The sequence below is a fragment of the Dipteris shenzhenensis genome, chromosome 31, assembly GCF_047967505.1.
Source record: "Dipteris shenzhenensis isolate YYH24624 ecotype China chromosome 31, Dip_SZ_1.0, whole genome shotgun sequence".
NCBI classification, from domain to species: Eukaryota; Viridiplantae; Streptophyta; class Polypodiopsida; order Gleicheniales; family Dipteridaceae; genus Dipteris; species Dipteris shenzhenensis.
Window position 1 is genome coordinate 40,747,217 of NC_141626.1, and position 13,322 is coordinate 40,760,538.

A 13,322-nucleotide genomic window follows, 5' to 3' on the forward strand; every position below is an offset into this window, starting at 1 on the left:
ACCTACATGATTGCAATTGCAACATTTTCATGAATTAATTATATTTAAATATAATAAAAACGATACAATCTTCTAATTCTTTCTTGTAAAAAAAACACACATAAGATTGTAATTATAATATTTTTAATTATAATCTTGAAATGAAAAACATTTTTACGAATTAATTATATTTTTAATTATATACAATTTCTAGTTCTTATAGGTTCAAAATACCTCTACGAAAAATATAATTAAAATGCCTTGAAATTTCTAGGCTTTGAAACCTGGGTAATCCTTATGTTTCAAAGCGGAAGGTTTCAAACCTCGGAACTTTCAAGGCATTTTCATTATGTTTTCGTTGAAAACCTGAAAGATTGCAATTACAACATTTTATAGAATTAATTATATTTAAATATAATAAAAACCATACAATCTTCTAATTCTTTCTTGTAAAAAAAACACACACAAGATTGTAATTATAATATTTTTAATTATAATCTTGTAATGAAAAACATTTTTACGAATTAATTATATTTTTAATTATATACAATTTCTAGTTCTTATAGGTTCAAAATACCTCTACGAAAAATATAATTAAAATGCGTTGAAATTTCTAAGCTTTGAAACCTGGGTAATCCTTAAGTTTCAAAGCGGAAGGTTTCAAAACTCGGAAATTTCAAGGCATTTTCATTATGTTTTTGTTGAAAACCTGCAAGATTGCAATTACAACATTTTAATGAATTAATTATATTTAAATATAATAAAAACGATACAATCTTCTACTTCTTTCTCGTTAAAAAAAACGCAGAAGATTGTAATTATAATATTTTTAATTATAATCTTGTAATTAAAAACTTTTTTACGAATTAATTATATTTTTTATTATATACAATTTCTAGTTGTTATAGGTTCTAAATACTCTAGGAAAAATATAATTAAAATGCGTTGAAATTTCTAGGCTTTGAAACCTAGGTAATCCTTAAGTTTCAAAGCGGAAGGTTTCAAAACTCGGAAATTTCAAGGCATTTTAACTATGTTTTTCTTGAAAACCTGCAAGATTGCAATTACAACATTTTAATGAATTAATTATATTTAAATATAATAAAAACCATACAATCTTCTAATTCTTTCTTGTAAAAAAAACACACAGAAGATTGTAATTATAATATTTTTCATTATAATCTTGTAATTAAAAACATTTTTACGAATTAGTTATATTTTTAATTCTAGTTCATATAGGTTCTAAATACCTGTAGGAAAAATATAATTAAAATGCCTTGAAATTTGTAGGCTTTGAAACCTTGGTAATCCTTAATTTTCAAAGTGGAAGGTTTCAAAAGTCGAGAATTTCAAGGCATTTTAATTATGTTTTTGTTGAAAACCTGCAAGATTGCAATTATAACATTTTAATGAATTAATTATATTTAAATATAATAAAAACGATACAATCTTCTAATTCTTTCTTGTTAAAAAAACACACAAGATTGTAATTATAATATTTTTAATTATAATCTTCTAATTAAAAACATTTTTACGAATTAATGATATTTATAATTCTAGTTCTTATAGGTTCAAAATACCTGTAGGAAAAATATAATTAAAATGCTTTGAAATCTGTAGGCTTTGAAACCTTGGTAATCCTTAAGTTTCAAAGTGGAAGGTTTTAAAACTCGGAAATTTCAAGGCATTTTAATTATGTTTTTGTTGAAAACCTGCAAGATTGCAATTACAACATTTTAATGAATTGATTATATTTAAATATAATAAAAACGATACAATCTTCTAATTCTTTCTTGTAAAAAAAACACACACAAGATTGTAATTATAATAATTTTAATTATAATCTTGTAATTAAAAACATTTTTACGAACTAGTTATATTTTTAATTCTAGTTCTTATAGGTTCAAAATACCTGTAGGAAAAATATAATTAAAATGCCTTGAAATTTGTAGGCTTTGAAACCTTGGTAATCCTTAATTTTCAAAGTGGAAGGTTTCAAAACTCGGGAATTTCAAGGCATTTTAATTATGTTTTTGTTGGAAACCTGCAAGATTGCAATTATAACACTTTAATGAATTAATTATATTTAAATATAATAAAAACGATACAATCTTCTAATTCTTTCTTGTTAAAAAAAACACACAAGATTGTAATTATAATATTTTTAATTATAATCTTGTAATTAAAAACATTTTTACGAATTAATGATATTTATAATTCTAGTTCTTATAGGTTCAAAATACCTGTAGGAAAAATATAATTAAAATGCTTTGAAATCTGTAGGCTTTGAAACCTTGGCAATCCTTAAGTTTCAAAGTGGAAGGTTTCAAAACTCGGAAATTTCAAGGCATTTTAATTATGTTTTTGTTGAAAGCCTACAAGATTGCAATTATAACATTTTAATGAATTAATTATCTTTAAATATAGTAAAAACGATACAATCTTCTAATTCTTTCTTGTCAAAAAAAACACACAAGATTGTAATTATAATATTTTTAATTATAATCTTGTAAATAAAAATATTTTTACGAATTAATTATATTTTTAATTCTAGTTCTTATAGGTTCAAAATACCTATAGGAAAAATATAATCAAAATGCCTTGAAATTTGTAGGCTTTGAAATCTTGGTAATCCTTGATTTTCAAAGTGGAAGGTTTCAAAAGTCGGGAATTTCAAGGCATTTTAATTATGTTTTTGTTGAAAACCTACAAGATTGCAATTATAACATTTTAATGAATTAATTATATTTAAATATAATAAAAACGATACAATCTTCTAATTCTTTCTTGTAAAAAAAAACACACAAGATTATAATTATAATATTTTTAATTATAATCTTATAATTAAAAAAAAATTTACGAATTAATTATATTTTTAATTCTAGTTCTTATAGGTTCAAAATACCTGTAGGAAAAATATAATTAAAATGCCTTGAAATTTGTAGGATTTGAAACCTTGGTAATCCTTAAGTTTCAAAGTGGAAGGTTTCAAAACTCGAAAATTTCAAGCCATTTTAATTATGTTTTTGTTGAAAACCTGCAAGATTGCAATTACAACATTTTAATGAATTAATTATATTTAAATATAATAAAAACGATACAATCTTCTAATTCCTTCTTGTGAAAAAAAACACACAAGATTGTAATTATAATCTTGTAATTAAAAACATTTTTACGAATTCATTATATTTTTAATTTTAGTTCTTATAGGTTCAAAATACCTATAGGAAAAATATAATTAAAATGCCTTGAAATTTGTAGGCTTTGAAACCTGGGTAATCCTTACATTTCAAAGTGGAAGGTTTCAAAACTCGAAAATTTCAAGGCATTTTAATTATGTTTTTGATGAAAACGTGCAAGATTGCAATTACAACATTTTAATGAATTAATTATATTTAAATATAATAAAAACGATACAATCTTCTAATTCTTTCGTGTAAAAAAACACACACAAGATTGTAATTATAATATTTTTAATTATAATCTTGTAATTAAAAACATTTTTACGAATTAATTATATTTTTAATCCTAGTTCTTATAGGTTCAAAATACCTGTAGGAAAAATATAATTAAAATGCCTTGAAATTAGTAGGCTTTGAAACCTTGGTAATCCTTAAATTTCAAAGTGGAAGGTTTCAAAACTTGGGAATTTCAAGGCATTTTAATTATGTTTTTATTGAAAACCTGCAAGATTGCAATTATAACATTTTAATGAATTAATTATATTTAAATATAATAAAAGCGATACAATCTTCTAATTCTTTCTTGTTAAAAAAAACACACAAGATTGTAATTATAATATTTTTAATTATAATCTTGTAATTAAAAACATTTTTACGAATTAATTATATTTTTTATTCTAGTTCTTATATGTTCAAAATACCTGTAGGAAAAATATAATTAAAATGCCTTGAAATTTGTAGGCTTTGAAACCTTGTTAATTCTTACGTTTCAAAGTGGAAGGTTTCAAAACTTGGAAACTTCAAGGCATTTTAATTATGTTTTTGTTGAAAACCTGCAAGATTGCAATTACAACGTTTTAATGAGTTAATTATATTTAAATATAATAAAAACGATACAATCTTCTAATTCTTTCTTATAAAAAAAAACACACAAGATTGTAATTATAATATTTTTAATTATAATCTTGTAATTAATAAGATTTTTACGAATTAATTATATTTTTATATCTAGTTCCTATAGGTTCAAAATACCTGTAGGAAAAATATAATTAAAATGCCTTGAAATTTGTAGGCTTTGAAACCTTGGTAATTCTTACGTTTCAAAGTGGAAGGTTTTAAAACTCGAAAATTTCAAGGCATTTTAATTATGTTTTTGTTGAAAACCTGCAAGATTGCAATTACAATATTTTAATGAATTAATTATATTTAAATATAATAAAAAAGATACAATCTTCTAATTCTTTCTTGTAAAAAAAATACACAAGATTGTAATTATAATATTTTTAAATATAATTTTGTAATTAAAAACATTTTTACGAATTAATTATATTTTTAATTCTAGTTCTTATAGGTTCAAAATACCTGTAGGAAAAATATAATTAAAATGCCTTGAAATTTGTAGGCTTTGAAACCTTGGTAATCCTTACGTTTTAAAGTGGAAGGTTTCAAAACTCGGAAATTTCAAGGCATTTTAATTATGTTTTTGTTGAAAACCTACAAGATTGCAATTACAACATTTTAATGAATTAATTATATTTAAATATAATAAAAACGATACAATCTTCTAATTCTTTCTTGTAAAAAAAAACACACAAGATTGTAATTATAATATTTTTAATTATAATCTTGTAATTAAAAACATTTTTACGAATTAATTATATTTTTAATTATATACAATTTGTAGTTCTTATAGGTTCAAAATACCTGTAGGAAAAATATAATTAAAATGTCTTGAAATTTGTAGGCTTTGAAACCTTCCCTTTTTCAAACTTAAGGGTTACCACTCTCTTATTCTTGAATGTCATCACATCACCAACATTCTACTTGATAGGTCAATGTCGATCTCGAAACCAAAAAAATTACAAGAACCTCGCCATTGGGTCCACAAATTCCAACCACACATCGCCAACATTCTACTTGATAGGGACCTCGAAACCTAAAAAATTACAAGAACCTTGCCATTGGGTTCACAAATTCCAATCATTTTTGTTGAAGTGGCGATCCCCCAAGCCTTCCACGTTCGACCCATCAAATGGCTCCCTATATCCATGCTTCATAAATTGTGCGCCCTAAACTATCTAACCATAGCCAATCACACTCCCAAGACATTGCCAACTTGTTTATCAAATTCTGAAACACTAGAAATGTATTAACTGGGCATTGCATTTCTTCAACTCAACCAAACCTTACCCTTTTGATAGTACCATCTTGAACTTTTCAAGGCCCAAATATGACCAATAAGCATAGGCATTGGTCTCCTGCACTTACAATGCAAACCACCATTTATTGATTTTCCACATATCTATGACTCAATTATGAACAAAAATGTACTTCATGCATTCATTGGCTTGGCCTGCAATGTCACGCAGTAATCTCCATGTGAAAACATACTTCGTGCTGGTGGGAAATGAACGTGGGTCACCTTGTTACAAAAATTATATTTCTGATATATATCTTGCTTTGGACATTATTATTTTAGTCAAGTGTGACTATGGCAAAGCACTCCATAGGAGCACACCAGACGCGGCCCGGGGTCCTAGTGGATACTTTGTGTGGTTAGTTGGGGACGCCTGACTAGTTTGTGTTTTGCCATGCTAGATGGTCGGTATTGTGGGTGATTCCATGTTAATACTAATGTCGCTAGTGTTATTGGTGTTGTGCTTGATTATTCTTCTTTGAGCGCGGTTATGCTGGGATCGGTTGATTCGGTGATTCGTTCAATCCATTGTTAATAACTTATGTAATTGGCGGCTTGAGTACAGGTGATGGAACTCATACCGAGGATTGGAGTTAGTGCGAGGGTATCGATCGAGGTGTCACACTACGCATTGTGTATGGCCATGGGCCAATTTTGTATTTGCTTTATTATCGCAAGTTTGAGCAATATATTTTATAGTGGACATAATTAATTTTGGGCCCTAAGAAAGGCTATGTAAAGCAAATCCCTCATTTTTTGATGAGAGGGATAATTTTGGCTCCTTAGTGCTTTTATGAAATATCATAAATACTCTAGACGAGGAAGCGTGAGCCACTCATCTAAGGGGGGAGATTGTACCCAGTCTGCTGTGGTTTTCATGGTGTGATGGTGTTCTTCTTCTCCAATTGATTAAGTGGTGACTTTGTGTGTGAAAGAAATACCTTTTTGGTTTCAGGCCTACAATTCCATGTAGTATCTCCATGTACAACTTGCTCAATTTAATCTACCACATGGGTTATCCTTCGGTTTACCCTTCACGAGTAGCATGACCCGCCTAGGACGGGTTAGGGATCCACCTTTGTCAAGTCTCAAGGTCATGATAGCATTGCTTTTCGTTGGAAAAAATATTTTATGTAGGATTGCATGCATATGTGCTGCATATAAACTATATGTGTATATGTCTATTTTTTTTAAGAACATAAGTTTTAAAAAGCCAAAAACATTAAAAAATAACCCTTTATGTCTAAGGCCTATGTGTTTGTTCATGTGTGTGTGTTTGCATCACAATGCTCACTTCAGAATGTTTGCATCACAATGCTCACTTTAGTGTGCCTTCTCTTAATCTTGTATATTTCCAAACTCTTGCCTTTCATTTGATCCATCTCCACTGGCTTCAATACGTTGTTTCTTTCATCGTAAGAGTCAACCCCCTGTTTAGTTTGCACCTGGGTGAGCAATATGCCCCCGCTCCTTTCAGTGTCTCTCCGAGTGGAGTTTGATCATCCATATCCTTTGCATGTTCCACCATCTTCAACTCTTGAGGGTATGGCACCAACGGAATTATGTCTGTAGGCAGTACACTGAATCTGACCGTCTTGCAATTGTCCTTCCCACAAATTGGCACGCTGCATGTTGCATGTTTCCAGTCCTTGCTTATTGACCTCGATATTCGAAACACCCTTGTTGGGTTGATTGGTCATGTGGATGACAACCTAGACCGTCTTGGTATCTTTCCTTCATCGCTCGACAACCGCGATCTGTTTTCTTCTCTAGTTTGATCTGACAATCCAATGATGCCAACTTGTCTGCTCTTGCCATAGATCCTCTTTGCACCATTTTTGTCCTCTTGTTTCAATCGAGCAATCCAACAACAATGCAGATCCCCTTTGCATCTTTCCTTTGTTGCCTTGAATGGAAGAAATTGTAGGTGCTTTCAATCAGCACTCAAATCATGAATCAAATCGGTGAAATCCATGTGTGAATGCAAGAAGTCGCTTCTTTGAATGAATCAAAATCAAATGCCATGGCAAGGAGTAGAGAGGATCCCTTTGATGGATACATGGCATAGTGTAACTCCAAAAATTGATATTTTTTATTTAGCATTGGTATTGTTTTATTCTATGTTTGATAAGAGTTTGAGTATCAAATGATAGGTTAGCAGCTCTCACTTGTTTCTATTTTCTAAGATATTTATGAGATTGAGAGGATGAGTGGAATGGATCATTGTAAATACCATGTGTATGAATGATAAATACCTTGGTATGGGGTGAGAGTTATTTGTGTATGGGATATTATGGGGTTTTTAGAAAATAGGAAGAGTGAGTCATATAAAGAGGTGGACTCATGTCCATGTGTTCCAATTATATAAGAGAGGCCACATGCCAAGCGTGTGTAAGAAGCGTGTGGAAGGCATGTGGAAGAGTGTGGAGTCAAGAGGAATCCTTCTAGAATTCTTGTGGAATAAGGAGGATGTGAACATATGGAAAAGAGAGGGTCCCTATGGGCTCCATGTGGAGAGACTCTTGACTTTCTCAATATTTTAAGAGTCTTGAGCATATTTTGATGGGACACATGGCAAGAGTAGCCAAAAAGGACATGGATGGTGACATACGGGCTTATGTGATTAATGGGGAAAGGAATCTACAAGTAGCAATTGTAAATGGGTGAATGAGGGTGATAAAATCTCTATAAAAGGAGCCCTCCTCTCCCTTGTTCATCATCTCTTCCACCATTAGGCCTCATGTTTCTATAGCTCTAGTCTCCTCAAGCCTCTTCTATGAGCCTTCTCTCCCTCTTGTAGATATTCTCTTATGTAGACTCTTGAGTCCATCTCTCTCTAGTTCATTCTCTCTCTATGAGTAGTCTTGGAGCTTCCACTCCCTCTTGTACGTATGAAACCTCTTCTTCTCGCTTGTGTTTGTAGTATTTTGAGTTGTATTGGAGTGGATTCTCACTCTATTGGTAATGAAGGTCACTTCAGGCTCTCTCTCTTGAGTGTCTCTTCCCTTTTTTTCCATTGTTTTCTAGACTTCCAAAGTGCTCAAAAGTGTTGTCTATTCGGCCGCTCATTGCGCATACATGGTTTATCTATATCCCAAGCCACAAAGGGGGCTCTTCCTTCCCTACTAGGCAACCTCTATGGGAGTTGGATTGTTGATGAAGTCTAAGCATGGAGGTAGTATTCTCCTATGTCAGCACCAGTAGAAGGAGTAGGTGTTTTTCATGACAGTTTGACCCCCTGTCAGTATTTTGCTCATAACTTTTTGCTTGATGGTCCGATTTGGATGAAACTTATATCAATGTGAAGCTCTCTTCAAGCAGCATCATCCTATGTCTTTAGTTATTGTATTAGATATTAAACCAAAAATCTATGACTCTCTGTCTGTGACTATTTCTTTTTTAGATAGTTTTTACCCCCATCCAGTAAACTGCCCATATCTTTCCGATCGCTTCTCTGTTTCTTACGAAACTTATATCAGGGCAAAGCTCATTTCAACGCACATCTCAATTGTGATTGAATATTTTATATCATGTCTCTATTGAAAGTTATGGGTCTCTGTGTCTTATGACAGTTTGGAGAGTATTTTGAGCTAAGTGTAAAGGTGTCTGTGAAGGAGTTGCAATGTTTCCTCGGAACCTACCCATCCAACCCAATCAACCCCTTCAAACTCCTCGATATATATCAGATCATGTCATCTTCAGCTGCAAGATCTTCTTTCAACAACGTATCACTCTTCTCTTTGGCGCAGACCGGCTTGCTGAGATTATGGCCTCCACTAATCCTTTCCTTCTCCCTATGCTTGAGTACAACATCACTTGGGATGTTACCATCTTCATTCTCATATAAGGGAGGATAGTATGGAGTGGTATCTTGGTATAAAAGCTTCTTTTTAATGTCCCTTTCCCAGTGATTAATATCTCTATCACTAAGTTGGAAAGTAGGAAGAAGTGAAGAGGTGCATGAAGTTTATTACCCCCAACTTCATGTCACATCTTTTGGTGGAGACGCCGGGTATGTTTGGTATTGGATTCATCCCACCTTACTAAACGGTCTCGGGTGTACTTGATTGCATGTTATGCCTAGTATAGGCATGCTTTTTCTGATGTGGTAAAGAAGATGCCTGAAAGAACTCCATTAGAAGAGATTGCAACCCATTTAAGAGAACTAGAAGATTGTGAAGGTGATGCTCAAGCTATTCGCGCGGTTATCATGATCATATCCTTTATGTTTGCACTCTTGAATATGTTGGTGAATCGACAACACTACAAGGATAGATTGGGGAGCTTGGTGTGAAGAAGAGTTGAGTCTTTGGGTAGTTTTTGACTATAACAGTGGAGTGGTGATTCTCAATGCTTTCAAGTTCTTTTGCTATGCAAATGATGAAGAGTACAATATCTTGAAGCTGTTATGTGCACTTCCAACTGTGACAAGGGTGATTCTTGAATGCATGTATACACAATGTTTTCATGGTGCTGGTTGGTTGCTTATTTTTGAAGATTTTGTTGAGGATCACATTTTGGAGGGTTTTCAACAAGTGGTTATGCATAATAAGTTGGTCTTGGTATACTAAGGCTCTGTGGGATCTTGTTTGGGATATTATTTGGATCTTGGTGTTTCCCTTTTGTGTTTCATCATGGTATTCCAGTGTTTTGAGGGACCTAAGGGGAAGACCCAGAGTCTCATCTTCAGGATTTTATTCGAGGATGTCGGCTTTCTGGATGGTCCATGAAGGCAGAGATTTTGCTTGATTTTCTTGAAGGTGTAGCCTTGAGTTGGCATGAGGCCTTGCCAGACTCTACCAAGGAGGACTAGGACCAAGTGGTGGCTCCAATGAAGCAGAGATTTAGGGTAGTGGAGTCGCCAAATGCTTTGATGTTCCAGTTGGACCAGTTCTATCAAGGAGAGGGTGAGATGGTCTCTGCCTTGGCAATCCGATATGAAACTTTATGGACAAAGTATGAAAGGGTAGCTTTGCGAGCTGCGGCATCTGCATCACTGACCCTTCAAAGTCTCGTAGGAATGTCCAGAGCACTTAAAGATGAGCAAATTTGTTATGGCTTTGGAGCCTCGTCTTTGCTCAAAAGTAATGAGTAAAGATCCAACAACATACGTGGAGGCACTTCGCATTGCGACCAAGAAAGAAGCTTCTCTAAAGATCGAATCCTCTTTTGTGTCTTCAACAGCTTCAACTTCTAAGGTGGAGGTAATGGGGACTCCTTAGGTACCAAAGTCCTCTGAGTTAGATCATAATATCTCCCAATTGATGGCAGAGTTTGCTGATTTGAAATTGCATTTCGTTAATGCAGGACAACCTGGAGCACCAAAGAGTGAAGATAGGCCTCGAGATAAGAGTGGGGTCACTTGCTATGAATGTAATGAAAAAGGTCACTATTGCCGCAAGTGTCCTAGATTGAGAAAGAAAGAAGAAAAACAAGCATCCTTGTTAGAAGCTTCTTCAGGGATGAGGAAAGAGAGGTAATGATGGCTAAACAGGGGCGTTGTAAAGTAAAAGAAGAAGAAGAAAGCAAGGAAGAAGCAGATGAGGAACATCAAGAAGAGAAACACCGTATTAAGAAAAAGAAGGCATCTAGAAGGAGAATTAGACAGTCAAACTTTCCTTTCGGACAAGGCATTGGAAGCTATGACTTGTTGTCCGACCTTAAAGAAAAGGAAGCTCATATCACCTTTGGTTAAGTACTTACTTTATCTCCAAAACTACTAAAGGAATGGGGAAAGCTAGCAAGCACAAGAGTGTCAAAGAAGAAAAAGAAGAAAAGTGCCATTTTGGTTGTTCAAAAGGTAGATATAGATGTTGGTGATGATGAACCTGTGATTGATGTGATCATTGATGGTCAAGTGATCTCTAATGTGTACATTGATGGAGGTGCATCGATTAATGTCATGAGTGAGAAGACCATGATGGATGCTAATTTAAAATACTCTAGTACTACCTCTCCTTATCGCATCAAATTTGTTGACAACACTAGGGTAAAGACCTTGGGAGTTGTGAAGAATCTAAAAGTGGATGTATGTGGACTACTTTTCAGGTGATCCCTACCAAGCCAGATGCACGTGCCTATCCTTTGATTTTGGGAAGGCCTTGGCTATGCAAGGTGAAGGCTGTCCAAAAGTGGGATACTAGATAATTGATTTTGCAAGGAAATGATAAGAAGGTCTACTACAACATCAGAAGTCGCAAAAATGAAGTTCTCAAGAAGTCGTCTTCAACATCAGAGAGTTCGAGCTCTGACTTAACCGATGAAGAAGAAGAGAGAGGGTGTAGCTCCAAGGAGTCCAGCTCAGAGGGTGAGGTGGAAGGAGTGGCCTTTGGTCTTTGTCTTGGTGCTGATCGGGATGAGTCGGGAGGGAACAAGGTGGTGGTACAAGAAGATCCTATAGAGACACTTCATGTGGAGGATGTGGAGCACACTAAACGACGCCAATGCAATGAAGAGCTTCTTGGTGATTCTCTATCAGGTAGTGAGAAGCTTCAGTACTTGGATATGCTAGATGATTTCCCATATCTCTTTGCAACAAGCTATTCACATGTTCGACCAGTCTCTCTTATGGAGCACAAGATTGAGTTGAAACCAGAAAGCAAGCCAGTTGTGCAACGCTTAAGGCGATTGGGGGTGATCCAAGCTGAGGCACTAAAGAAAGAGGTAACACAACTACTTGAGGCGGGATTCATCTTTCCTGTTGATGATTTAGAATGGATATCTCCTATAGTTGTCACACTAAAGAAAGAAAATAAGTGGCAGGTTTGTGTGGACTTTTGTCCTTTGAATGCATGCACTAAGACGGATCATTTTCCTTTGCCATTCCAAGATGAAATACTAGACTAAGTAGCAGGGCATGAGATGTATTCTGTATGTGCTAGGTATTTTGGGGACTTTCAAATTCGTATTCGGGAGGAAGGTCAAAAGACAACATCATTTGTCACACCTCGGGGAGTTTTTGATTACAGAGTGATGCCTTTTGGGTTGACCAATGCACCAGCTACATTTCAAAGGTTCATGAGTCAAGTGCTCGAGCCTTATTCTGGAAAAGTTCATAAGGGTGTTTTTGGATCATTTTTGCATTTATTCTTGACGCATAGATCACATGGAGAAGTTAAAGATAGCCTTAGCTAGGATTGCTGAAGCAAAAGGGTGTCTAAATACTAGCAAGTGTCATTTGGCTCAAATAAAAGTAGTCTTGTTGGGGTCTACTATAAAGAGAAAAGTCCTTAATAAGGTATTCTTGGTTCAAGAATAGACAGTACAATCACTCTATGTTCTATGTAGACCATCAGGCCTTGAAGTAGGCTAACTTTAAGGCCTCTAGTGTCCCTAAAGGTGTCTGTAGGGAGAGAGACTTCACATTAAACCTTGGTACCATTGCTATGACTTTGAATGCCTCATGGGCAGTATTGCATCCACATAGTATCCCTATAGTTTCACTTATGGGGGGAGCCCATGGAGATCATGCAATCTTACACTTACCTAGAGGCAATTTTCATAGGACTAGTATTTACGAGGATTCACAAAACTAAGGCATGGATTACAAAATGGTAGGGAGATTGGGATCGACTAAAGCAACAATGCTTTCAAGCACATTTCTAGGGTCCCTTGATAGGTGGTTGTCTGAGACCTAGTACAACCGACAACCATGGATGCAACATCCATTTAGGGGAGTGACCTCTTGTTAACTAAGTGGACATGATTTGAGATGCTATAGGTGAAATATGGAGTCCTAGATGATTTGGAACAAACCATCAGTGCCTCATCAAATATTATAGGAAAATTTTCGATGACACCACTCTAGATTGATGCCATTATTTAAATAGTAACATATCTTCATCTTGTTTGGTCCTTTATGCGGCTAGATACTTTTGAGGTTGGAATTAGATGAACATCTAGATACTTCTGAGGTTGGCATTGCCATGTGGCTTATTCTACTAGCAATCACCTATTGTTTCTTT